General features: G+C 36.9%; 1 protein-coding gene across 1 annotated transcript in view; it reads left to right on the top strand.

Annotated features, from left to right (window-relative positions):
- Positions 1–13,521, top strand: part of PRIM2 (DNA primase subunit 2) — a 138,090-nt gene that overhangs the window by 84,488 nt on the left and 40,081 nt on the right. The gene's annotated exons all lie outside the window — the stretch shown is intronic.

Genomic DNA, 13,521 nt, shown 5'->3' with positions numbered 1-13,521 from the left:
TTCTGGGCGGTTTACAATAATAATCAATAAAACAATAAATATACAATAAAATTACATTACATAAAAATACAATATCTAAAAAACAGTTACAGGTAAACAATAATTATAGATAAAAATAAAATCCAAATGGCAGATAAGAACTCAGTTCTTGTATGTGACGAGCACTCTAGGGCACTAGCCATCCCCAAACATGACTCCCCTCCCCGCCCCAAGCTAGGTGGCAGAGCCAAGTCTTCAAATTCCTCCGGAAGGCCAGGAGCAATGGGGCTAGCCTCACCTCCGGGGGCAAGATGTTCCAGAGGGTGGGAGCTACTGCAGAGAAGGCCTGCCTCCTGGACCCCAGCAGACAGAATTCTCTTACCAACAGGGTCTGCAACATGCCCTCTCTGCTTGATTGGGTGGGACGGGTTGACGTAACGGGGATGAGGTGGTCCCTCAGTGTTGTTATAGTGTTGAAAAGCATCTATGCACTGATACCAATATTTATCTGATTTATTTACTAATGCTTCTATACTGCCCAATACCCAGAGACTCTAAGTGGCTTACAGAATGCTACAGTAAGCATTAAAATAAAATAAAATAAAATCCAACACATGGACATCCCACAAACCATAACAGGGCCATTTTACAGTGGTGGGCTAAATGTCCATATCCCCAAATGGCTTCTTAAACAGCCAAGTCTTTAGGGCCCTTCAAAAGCCAAATAAGTTGGAGGATGACTGAATATTGAGGAGTCATCTGCTTCAAAAGCAGCCATTACCAAGAAGGCTCTCTTCCTGGGGTCTGTATAGGTGGTATTCCCTCCAGAGAAGGAACCCTCAGCAATCTTTCTCTTCCCAATCTTGCTAGGTAGGTAGATCCAAACCAGAGAATGTGATCTTGCAGATATCAAGTCCCCAAGCCTGCTTGTCTCCTCCCTCCCTCCCTTCCTATTTGCAGAGTTTAAAGGCCACTCCAGTGAATTGACTCTGACATACCAATGCCCCAAGTCTGTAATTTGCGTTAAAATAAATGCATAATGAATTGAAACCAAGATCATGCATTATAAAACAACCACATACATCTGGAGTCAAACATTCCGGTAATACAGTTAGAAATAATTATTCTTCCTAAAAATTGGAAATGCTACAACAAAGATGGAACATTTTATCATATTTATTTATTTTATTATTCAAATTTAATTACCGCCCATCTCCCCCAAGAGAGGGACTCTGGGCGGTTTACAATAAAATCAAACTACGATCGTAAGCGTTAAAATCTCATAAAACCAGACACATTACAATTATTATAAAATGCAATAAATAAATATAAAATCCAAGAGGGTATAAAATTCCAAGCTGGTGGGAGAGACTCTAGGGTGCGAGCCACCCCCAAGAATGGTTGCCTGCTTTCCCGCCCCAGGCAAGATGGCAGAACCAAGTCTTCAGGGCCTTCCGGAAGGTCAGGAGTGAAGGGGCCTGCCTCACCTCCGGGGGCAAGATGTTCCAAAGGGCGGGGGCCACTGCAGAGAAGGCCTGTTTATGTGGTGGTTATTCAAAAGTATTGGAAAGAAATACACCAAAACATCCAGAAAATTCTGAAAATAAAATTTGATTTAAAACCACAAATATTTTTACTAGGTATGATCCAAGAGGATATAAATGAAAAACAATGCAAGACTGGAAAATACATGGCAGTGGAAAAAACTGACTATATATATTTACAGTAAAGGAAAAAAATAATAGGAAAAAGTATTCTAATAGATTCCCCCTTTCCCCTTCCCAATGCTAACTGCTACTCAAATACCTTTATACTATGCTTTGGACATCTGTGATTACTGCTCATTCTATTTGGATTCTAATTATTCTAATTATTTTTTAAACAGTTTCTCTTTTTCTTCAAAAAACGTATTCTAAGTGTCTTAGTTTGTCTTGCTGTTTAATGTGTTCTATATAAGGGAACCTTTCCGGCTTGAATTTCGTTAGACTTCTATTTTTTTAATTTTTTAAATCAAATTTTCACTTCTACCTTTATTCTAGTGTAAACTTCATTTTATATATGTATCTGTATTCCTTTGCCTTTTCTTTGTTTTGCCTTTTTTTGTTTTTTATCTAATTAATAAAAACATAAAACCAGAAAAAAATTATCCTTCCAGAGTCATAATAGCCAATCCTCAAAGTTGGGTGTATTAGCCAGGTCTTTAACATTTTCTGAAGATCAGGCAGAAGGGGGCCATCTGAATGTCTTGACTGGATCACTATTCCAGAGGAGGGGGATAGTGGCTGAAAAGGCATGTGTCCGTGGCCCCTGAAGGTGGCGATCTCTGATTGAGAGAACACATAAAGAGCCTGCTCTTATTGGGTAGGTGTATGTTATTGGAAGAAAGCAGTTCTATAGATACTAAGAACAATACATAACATTGAGTGCATTTGTCTTCATGGAGCCTTTCCTTTCTTCTATTTCTCCCATACAGCCATTTCCATTATGCCCCAAATTTAGTCTAGCAGTTTTCCCAACTCTCCAAAACAGTTTTTAAGGATGTTTGATAGATGGACTGCAAGGTGGAAGGAGAATCTGTCCTGCTAAAGTGGTCCACTCTGCTGGGGGACAGACGTGGTTGGATTTTAGTGTTCTCACCATGCATTGTCTTCAGTCCTTTAATTTTACAGTACATACAGTAAGAATTGTTTTTCAATTCTGGAGAATGCAATGTTTGAAGCTTAGAGATTTCAGACTTCTCTGGTGACCTACAATTCCAAATTGTTCAGCAGTTAAAAGATTTGAAATTAAAAAATCAAGTCTTTGAGGTAACATTTGACAAGTAAACTCAAATAATCGCAGGTTTAGAAGTTGTAGCTAGTGTAAAACTCTGAAAGGAACATCTTACTGTGAACATGTTAGACCTGTTCCAAAGGCAGTGCACTGGCTTCTGGTTTATTACCCAAATAATTTCAAGATCCTTGTAATGACATGCAGAGGTCTTTTTTAACTTAAGTCATGGCTCTCTAGCAAAGTACTTGCTCCCTGATGTTTCTGGTTGTCATTTAAGATCTAGTGGGAATGCCTTCCTCAGGGTGCCACATCTACCAGGAATTTGATATGTGGCAATCCAAGAGAGAACATTCTCAGTACAAGTACTCTTTTAGTGCCTTGGTTGGCATGAAGCATTGCAAGTGTTCATCTCCAGCTTAAATTAGATTAGATTAGATTAGATTAGATTTTCTTGAAGTTATACCCCAACTTTCTATTTGTATATTATAACTATGGGACTATTTAAAAGTACAAAGTATAAAACATAACTGTAAAGCCAGTATCCATAAAATAATGAATAATTAAAACCTTGACAATAGAGATACAATTTTGCCATTTTCCTAAATATTGGGAGTTATATGCACTTCCTTGGAAGTCCATTCCATAGTCTGTGAGCTGTACAGGAGAAGGCCCTTGCCCATGAACCAATAGCCAAGTAACTGGCAGTTGACTTTTTTTCAAAATGGCCTCTCCTGCTGAGCTATGTAACTGGGCAGGTTCATAGTAGGAAATTCCTCAGAGAATTAGATCCTAAGCTATTCAGAGGTTTAAAGGTCAACTCCAATACTTTGAATAGTGTCTAGTAGGCAACTGGCAGCTACTGCAGATGCTTCAATACAGATGCTTTGTGATTCCTGTACAGGTTAGCAGTCTGGCTGTGGCACTTTACTTCAAATAAATTTCCAGACACATACATACATACATACATACATACCTCTCTCTCTCTCTTTCTCTCTCCAATTATACATTGATTCTGAGCAATATACATAAGAAACATATATCAAAATATCCCAAATATTGCTAACAACAATCCGATACATCACTACTGTAATTGCATTGCAGTAGTTAAGACAGGTTGTAACTAAGGTAAGAATAACCATTGCTAAGTCCAACTGGCTCAAGCAGGGCCTTAGTTGGCACACCAGCTATAGTTTTGGAAATGTGGTCCTCATCATAGTCATCACCTGCAAATCCAGTGATCTGGAGACAAGGAGTATTCTCAAATGTTCTCTTTTGGGAGAGTGCAATATCATTCAGCCCCTACTCACAAGAACGTCTAGCATTGGAAGATGAAGACAGACCAATGCTCTGGTCATTATCAAAAGAAAAGCTACAGGATTTGATGGAGCATCTACAGAAACTATGGCAAGCAACAAATGAAGAGTCTGTATAGGTTTTAAACGGACTATTCCAGTAAATAACAGTGATCAACAGATTGGTAGAGGTCAGTCTACATACCAGTACTAAAGAAAGGTGATTTAACAGATTGCTCAAACTACTGCACAATATCCTGTATTTGCTTACAAAATAATGCTCAGGATTATTCAACACAGATTAAAGTCCTACATGGAAATGCCAGATGTTCAGGATGATTTTAGAAAAGGCCAAGCAACAAGAGATGTTATTGCTGATGCTTGCTGAATAATTGAGTAAGCAAAAGAATACCCAAAAGAAGTCTCGATGTGCTCCATTGACTACAGAAAGGCCTTTGATTGTATTGACCATGTCAAGCTGTGGAATGTGCTTGGGGAAAATGGGAGTCCCAGAACATCTCCTTGTTCTCATGTGAAATCTAGACAGGACAGGAAGCTACAACCTAGATGGAACATGATGAAACAGACTGGCTCCAGGTTGGCAAAGCTGTAAGACAAGGCTGCATAGTCTCTTCTTATTTATTCAACCTATACGCTGAATAGATACTGAGGGAAATTGGTTTTATGGGTTTTTTTTTAATGTACATTGTTCTTGTGAGTGGTGAAAGCTGCCCAGGGAATTATGTTATGGGTCTGCACACAAATAGAATAAATATATAGGCTCTGCATCTGCCATGCAGAATTTAGACAGTCTACAATGAAAGCATATCTCCTTTTCCAGGTCCCTAAAGGTTTTATCTTATAGTTGTCTCCAGCTGGCCCAGTTTCTCCTTTCCCTGATCTCGCATTCACAGTTCAGTAACACATCTTTTCCCAGGACTGTGCAGCCATCAGAGTGGGCAGCTACACAATTCTAGGAAATGGCATAGCTGCTTTAAGGAGTTGTGGACTATGTTCACACCCCCTTGTGCTCTAAAGCTTTTTTTGCCTTTTACTCTGAAGCACTGGGCAACCCTAGTTAAAAATAGTATTTAAAATGATAATGCGGGTCCCCATGGTATATTTAAAGTTACTGTAAATTTTAGATAGCATTCCAACACAAAACATAAGAAAACATCACTGAATTGTTAAGGCAGCTGATTTATATATGAGAAAAAGATAGTAAACTGTTTGTACTTTAAAAACTTACTGTGAACACCTGAGTTGATTATGATATACACAGTATTGCAGTAATAATATAGAGGAGAATAAGAACATTTCAGAAGAAGTAAAAATGTGCAGCTATGAAGTAATCATAATTTAAAAATGGATGCAGAGTATCCTACATATTCAACAGACAAACTCAAATATTTTTCAGCTTAAAAGGGGGATGGATATGGACACATACAAGCTGTGTCTGCGTGAATGTTTTTTATGTTACTGTGATAATTATGTGAAGCATTGCACATACTACAAATGATTTTATTTTTATAAATAAAATAATACCTATGAAAGAATGAAAATGTTCTTACATTTTAAAGGAATTTGCAGGCTTTTAAAAAGAAGTCCTCTTCCTGCTATAGAAATGCCATTACAGTAACAGCAGTTTTTCAAAACTTTTGGCAGAAACTATTTTCTTGTCCCTAGAGAAGGAAGTCTGCAAGTAGAAAAGATGCTTACCACAAGAAGCCTCCTTGGTTTGATGTATGAAGATGGTAGGGTTGGAAAGCGTTGTATTGCAGGGGTGTAGATATTGGATCCACCCTGTGACACATCCCTAGGAAGAGAGAGAAGCCATGCCGTTCTTTGAGTTGGCACAGCTTTTTTCCCCTCCCAGTGAAGCTGCTGTGAGCGAAGATAAAAACAATGGAGAACAGGAAATATTTATTTATTTATTTAATTTATCCTCGCCCATCTCCTCCCATTGGGGAACTCTGGGCGGTTATCCACATCACCCTGATGCCCATGAGGCCAAAAAGACTTGGCAAGCAGGGGGTTCCCTGCTACCCCTATAGGAATGCTTTGCCCATCTACATTACCTAACAGTTACATAAAGCTTCAGTATGGCTAGGTGGAATGCAACAAAACTTCTGCATTTGTCTTAGAACCTTAAAAAGCCAGAGAGAGAGTAATTTGGCATCACCACAGTACTGAAACTAACAAATGTCAAGGAGAGTTTTCTTCTTATATATCAAAATCGGCAAGTAACCACACAGATCGACAATGACATATTTGCCCAGTTCATCTGGCTGTAGCAAGCCCCACTCCTTGCCCCAGTGATTAGATCTGGAAATATGGTTTGCTACTGAATTTCTGTAGTAGCATGCTCTTTTAGAACCTGTGACGCTATGCATTCATTTAGTTTGTAGGAGTAGAAGAATGAGTTAACTTTTTTGAAATTGGTATAATATGTTTTATTTTTTAATTCTTCTTCTGAGTTCTTTTCTACCTTTGCTCTTTTCCCTGTCTGCTTCTTTGAGAGTAGGCCCACGCACACCACTTGGTGGGAAAGTGTAGTCCTCAATCCAGAACAAGTTATCCACCCTTGTCCTAAACAGTAACAGTGCAAATCAAAATGCTGAAGAGAGTATGGGGGAAATGCAATAAAACTGAAAAGAAAAATGTTGCCTCTGCTTGTTTAAGCAGAACTGGAGCCTATGCAAATACTAAAGCTTGCAGTGGGTACTGATTTGCTGTGATGTTGCAAGAATATTGCTGCTGTTGAGGAATAAAATACTGAATATGAATAACTGCCTGCCTGTTTGCTGAAGTAAGTTTGCTCAGAAAAGCGTACTTCCAAGTTACAATGTTCTAGAACAGTAGGAAGTGATATTAAAAGAGAAAATACTGCTACTTGGCTGAAACAGGTGCCTACATTATCAAGAGGCTAACGAATCATAGATTTGATAAAATTGTATTTTGTTAAAGTTAAGTTACTGATAGGTATTAAAATAAAATTGGAATTTCTAATTAGGTACATTTGTTTATGTGGGATGATTGTTTTATTCTATTTTGTATAGTCCGTATATTTTTCACATTATTTTATTTTTTGTTTTGCACTGGTGTTTATCTGATGACGTGGATTAATCAACTCCAGATAAATTCACTGTAAACCTCACCCCTAAATTAACATTATTGACTAGGATTGAATTACTTTGTTTTGGCAGGATGCTTATGCTAGTGGAATATTGGCTTTTTAAAAAAATTTGGAACAGTTGAGTCCTGTCATCATAATGAATTTGTGGAATTCCCCCACAAGAGAATGCAAGTATTTTTCAGTATGGAAATATAGAGGTTTATTAGGGTTTCCCTTGGCACCTCATTGTGACATCAAATATGATACGAATGGTATGGATTTCTGATTTCTTAAATGAAAAATGGTACAGGATCAAACCAAAGATTTATCTAGTCCAAAAATCTCTTCTGAATGTGGTCAGACAGATAATACTAAAAGCCCACAAGCAGAAGGAAAATTCCCATCCCCAAGGCACACTTTGATTTTTCAGTAACTAATAAGGAAAGGGGCTGTCCCATCCATGCATTTCTCCAATAACCTTTTGAAGCTGTTGTCACACCTTTCATAGCAACTACTCTCTGTGTAAGGAAATAATCCCCCCTTTTAAACTGAATTCTTTGAGTTTTTAATTTCATTCTGGTTCTAGCATTACAAGAGAGAGAGAAAACTGTTGTTCTCCCCAATCATAGTCTTCTTTACTTGCCATTTATACTTTCAGATACAAAGCTTGAAACACTGCAACTTTTTCATGTATGAGAGTTTTTCCAGCTCCTTTATCATCCTGGTTGCCGTTTTCTGCATTATTTTTAGCTCTAGACATTTTGAGATTTTTTTTTTTGTCCAAATCAGCAGTCAGCCAGTTTAATGTTTGTTTTTCCAGTTGGCAGAGGACGCTTTTCAGTTCTAAACTATCCCTTTCAGTTGTAACCGCCTTGGATAATCTAACGTGCCAACCTGGCCATCCAATATCTCCAACTTATTTACAAGCAATTCTGATACAGACCATCATGTAGCCCAATTGTTTACAATCTTACATTTCAAGGATTTCTTTTTGCTCTTTGGTTTCTGTTTTTATTAATGTGTAGGAGGAAGAAGAGTAGGAGAAGTTTGGTGAAGTGGACATTGAGGAAGCAAAGATGCTGATAACCTACAGTGGTCTTCTGAAATACTTTTGTTGGCCTTGTACAAAACCCTTTTTACAGAAAGGTCTTTAGACCTGTGATAGGTTCCCATTTGTTTGGTCTTTGTAGTGATAATTGAAGAGGTTTGATCTTGCTAGCTTTAATTGTTGTTCATAACTCTTCCAGGTTTGGCATTTGAAGCAGTTATTTAGTGGTGAGATGTATCTTGTATAGTTTTTCCCAAGCTCAAATTAAATACACATCACATTGCAAATTAATAATGAAAAAGTGATAAAACTGCCATTAAAAATAATGTTTTGTTTGTTCAGCTGTTGGTGGCCATCAAGTTCCAGTTAAATTTATACCTAATACTACTAGGTACAGTGGCCCAGAACTTACTTCAGGTATTAAAATTATTCTGAAATAGGTATTTCACATTAAGCATGTTGTCTTCCAGCTGAATTCTTTAAAAAGAGTACCTAAGTGCCATAAGGTTCACATAATTCGTGAATCATATTCTCCATCCTCCTATTCAAAAGGATTCTTAATCCAATTTAGGTTATAAAATATTCAATGAACAATCATAATTTGAGAATACCGTACAAAGTAATATTGATCCCAACTATGATTTGGTGGATGTTGTGACTGATTAAGTAAAATAAAATGTTTCACATAAGGGCTTTCAAATGATTCCAGGTTTAGTTCGGTTGGCAGTGTAGTTTTTCATTATCCTGCATCAGGATTCTGGAGATATGGACAATGTAGCAAAAGACTTTTTAGAGTGGGGGATGCCACACTTCCCTTTTTCCCACAGATTCTTCAAATGACATTTTTCTTTGTCTAGTTTCTGCAAATTTATCTTCAAGCTTTTGCTCTTGATAATGCAGTAACTTACAGGAAGGACTGTCATGTGCTCTTGGAAGAACTACATTTCAACTGAACTATGAGCCAAATTGCTAGTTGAAAAACCTTATTCTTGTAATATTCTTGTAGTCCTATTGCCAAAGATCAATGCATGTCATTTTTTCCATATTAGTGCTGTTAATCTGTCATTGATAGATTTTTAAAAGGTTACTTTTGAGGGTCTTTGATAAATTTTAATGAGTGCTTCACAACAATTCATATAAAACCTTGCCATTTTAATTTCAGTATACATATACACACAAATACACATACTGTTTACATATACTGTATGTACTGTATGCAAACACATCCACAAACACATCCACAGGCTGACACTGTGGACCTTAGACTTCTGTTTTAGGTGCAAAGTAAAATACATTAATAAGAATGCCTTTGGGATATGTATGTATGTATTATATATGCATGTTTGTGTGTTGTGTGTGTCTTTGACTTTGATTTTCCTTTTATTTCCAATATATTTATAGAATCTTTTGTTATTTTTGATATCTGTCACAAACTTTATCTCATTTTGAGTTTTAACCTTTCTGATATAATTCCTATAATTGCCAGAGACTACTTTGTATTTGTTTTTTTTACTTACCTTCTCCTTCTCTATTTTCTATTCATGTCTTTTTTTTTGTTCAGCATCTTTGAGAGCTCTATCTGCTTTGATTTAATTGGAGTCCTCCTGTTTTCCTTCTTATAGGAATTATTTGTAATTATGCCCTCATTATATCACTTTGTAGGATTTTCCAGCCTTCCTAGACACTTTTTTCCTTCAGGATTTCAAGCCTTGGATCTTACCTATCTTCCCTTGAAGTTCATCAACATTTTCTCCTTTGAAATGCAATATGCAGATCTGACTTTCCTTAGTTTCTCCTCCATGGGTATTATAAATTTAAGGATAACACAATCACCTTTCTCTACCATACCAGTCAGTTTTGCTTCTTTGAAATGCTCCTTGTTGGTGAGGATTAGGCACAGGATAGCAGACTTGTTCTTTCTTCCAAATTCTGACAACTGAAATTGACAGCAAGAGTGAACAAGTATTTGTTGGAGTTAACAAGTTTAACCTGGCAGAACTGGATTTCCTTCAGATGTCAGAATAATTGAAATCCCCCATTATCAGTATCATGTGCCTCTTTGAAAGACTGGTTGTCTGACCCAGAGAAGCCTCATCTGTATCTTCCGTCTGCTCAGGCAGTCTATAATAAACTCCCATGATGGTATCACTTTTGTTTCTCTCCTTTTATTCTTATCCAAACACTTTCAAGGGGATTTCCCTGCTCTGATCCTGAATTTCTGTGCAAGTACATATTTTTCTTTCTATATAGCGCAACATTCTCAGTCTTTCTGTTGGTGTAATGATTTGTGGGAATGACTTTGGGAGACTGGAGGAAGAGCCACAGCCTAAACAACCATCGTGCAAAAGGTGTATCAGCCCACAGAAGGAAAAGGGCCGTGGGAAGCAGCTTGGAAGGGACCCTTCCTAGTTTTCTGGAAAGTAAAAGTAAAGGAGAGGAGAGGTACTTTTAGACTTGAAAGATTCTGTTACTGTAACCTTACAATAAAGGTAGTGTTAGTACTCATGGTTTGTGCTTCTTGTCTGGACTACCTTGAAGGGCTGACATCAGTGTTGCAAGTCTGAAAGCACCTCTCCTCTCCTTTACTCTTACTTTGCAGAAAAATAGGAAGGGTCCCTTCCAAGATGTTTCCAACAGCCCTTTTCCTTCCATGGGCTTTTGCATGACGGTTCATCTATGTAGTCTGTTTCTGCAGACTACATTTAACTCTCTGTTGTCTTTTTTTTTTTAAGAGCTGCTGTCTGCTGTCTTTTGTTGTTCCTTAAGAGCAGGTGATTATTTAACTATTTACTCCAAGGAGTGTTTAAACATTTGACAAATTTTAATACCCTTCCTGAATTAGAATAAGTCAGGATTGCACAAATTACTTCTTCTGGAAAAACTCAACCAGAAAACTCAGTAGCAAATAAATGGTATCTAATGATGGAAAAACAGTCTCCCTATTCTTTGTATATGTGTTGAAAGTTATTCATAATTTCCTAAAATGAAATATATTTGTTTTCTTAATTATACTGCCGAATTTCATTGCTACGCAGTGACTAATATTGTCTTTGAAATTTTTATTAATGCATGTTTTTCAAGCTTATAATGGTGTAATTTTACTCTAATTATGTTAAAGAAAGAGTCTGGTATGAAAATTTAAAACCCATCAGTTTTCCTTAACTTGAATAATGAAACTCAGTAATGTCTGTTGCTAACAAAAGCTGTATCAAAATGCATCTTCTAATGCATTCTGTGGAAATTGTTATTTAAAAAAGAAAGCCTTTCTATCAGAATCAATTTTTGCCATGTGCATGTAGAATTCTTCCAGCTTGAGAAAGTCAGAGGCATAGCTCTTCTGAATAATTACTAGGAGGTTTGATAGTGGTTATATTTTAGACATTGAATTGATTGATCCTTAATAGAAATGAAAATCCAAAAAACATTTAAATCATGGCATGATTTTCAATCTTAAAAATTAAAAAGCAATTTTACACCCTTAAAGATTGTTTACTTTCCTTCTGCTCACTACAAGAATCTTAAATTATAGGATCCCAAACAGATGTGGCCCTACAACTTCTCAGAAAGTTAAAACCAGGAGAGGAATGAATGATTAAATTGATGGAACTGGCCCAAATAGCCAAGTTAACAGTGTTGATAAGAGAAAATACCGTGTCTGGTTTTGTTTCTACTTGGCAACCACTTTTAGACTATTTGCTTGTGTTGGAAAAAAATGAAGCTTTTTGTTTTGGGTTTTGATGATTAAATGGTCTGATTTTATAGAAATAATATTACTAAGGTTTAACTAATATTATATTTGTAAATGCATTTCTATCTGTATTGGAGAAGGTCAGAAGTCACTTTCTTTTTCTTCTTTCTAACTTTGCACTTTTATAGTTTTTCCTTTATCTTTAGTTCTGTACTCTGTCTTTTCTGTATTCTATATTTTGTATTTTAACTATACTTTAAAAAATAATAAAGTTCTTTAAAAAATAAGAAAGTTAAAACCAGGTGAAAATGAATTTGCAACTTTGTTTGCAGAGATGTTGGTAATAGCTTATCATTTGGCTACTTGAACATCATTAGATCTCCCAACTACAGTAGTAGAAAAAGTAGTTCCTAGAAGAAATCTCCATTTCTAGTTAACTCCAGAGATGCATAATATTTGGATTTAAGTCCCTAGTCCGGAGAGGGATCACAGGAAACACTCCTCTGATAAGTGACAATCTTTCCAGTGCAACCTTTCAGAGCATCTTTAGTTTACCGGAGCATGGAAAAATAAAGTTATTTCCAGAATGTAGTATCTATTCACATGAAATCTCAGTAATTGCTTGCTACTTTTCAATCACTTCTAGTTTTCTAATGCGACAGCTGCTAAAGCATGTTCTTCTTTGCTTATACCTAATGATTTTGGTAATTGTAGTAAAAATGGGTTGATTCAAGTTTTAATATTAGCACTAGGCTCTGGCATTCCTGCATTAAATAGTTCCAACTGCACTGCGTTAAATAGTTCCAAAATTCTCTTTCTCCAGTTTTACAAGCGGTGGTAGCCAAAATAATTACTGAGGCTCTTTATCTTTCCTTCTCATCCTTTTCCCTCTTTCCTTTATTCATCTCTATTCACTTTTTCCCACCCTTTTCTTACAGGGTTGGTAGACAGTTGCCCTTCTACTTTTCCTTCTCCTCACATCTTGGGAACATGCTTATTTATGTCCTTTGTTGAAAAACTCTTCCCTTCATCCTTCTGTTTGTGCTGATTTCTGTCCAACTCTGAGCAGGTCCGACCTATCTGGTAGCTAGAATATTCCTCGCAGCAGCCCTGCAGATGATCCTGTGCCTTGTCCCTCCCTAGCAAGGATCAAGTCACCCTAAATAGGGCTGCTGAACAATTGTTGGGGTGTAATTACATTTTGCCGCCCTTATCACCACATACCACCCTGAGAATGAGAAGTTGTTTAATAAATTCTTGCCTATTAATTTGAATGTATGAGTATTGATACTATTATAAGTCATAGGCCTTTTCATTTAGGATATCCTTATGTTATAATATGATAGCATAATTAATTGCAGTGTGTTGTAGCATTAGTCATTTAATCCTATATTTGTACTGCACTTAGAGCCAGTTTGATATAGAGGCTAAGGTGCTGGACTGGAAACCCAGACACCATTAAAGGCGTTTCAGTTCAGTTAGTACTCCCTATGTGCTTCTCGTTAGAACCCAGCTGCTTTATGCATTCCTGTTACAGTCTCTGATAATTCAGAAGCACATGCTACTCAGGCACCCTCCGCGCCCTCCCCCCCCCATTGGACAATCAACAGTAATGGTCCTTTTGCCC

The sequence above is a fragment of the Candoia aspera genome, chromosome 1 (genome assembly GCF_035149785.1).
Source record: "Candoia aspera isolate rCanAsp1 chromosome 1, rCanAsp1.hap2, whole genome shotgun sequence".
NCBI classification, from domain to species: domain Eukaryota; kingdom Metazoa; phylum Chordata; class Lepidosauria; order Squamata; family Boidae; genus Candoia; species Candoia aspera.
The sequence above is the reverse complement of the archived record's forward strand: the minus strand, read 5'-3'. Positions and strand labels throughout refer to the sequence as shown.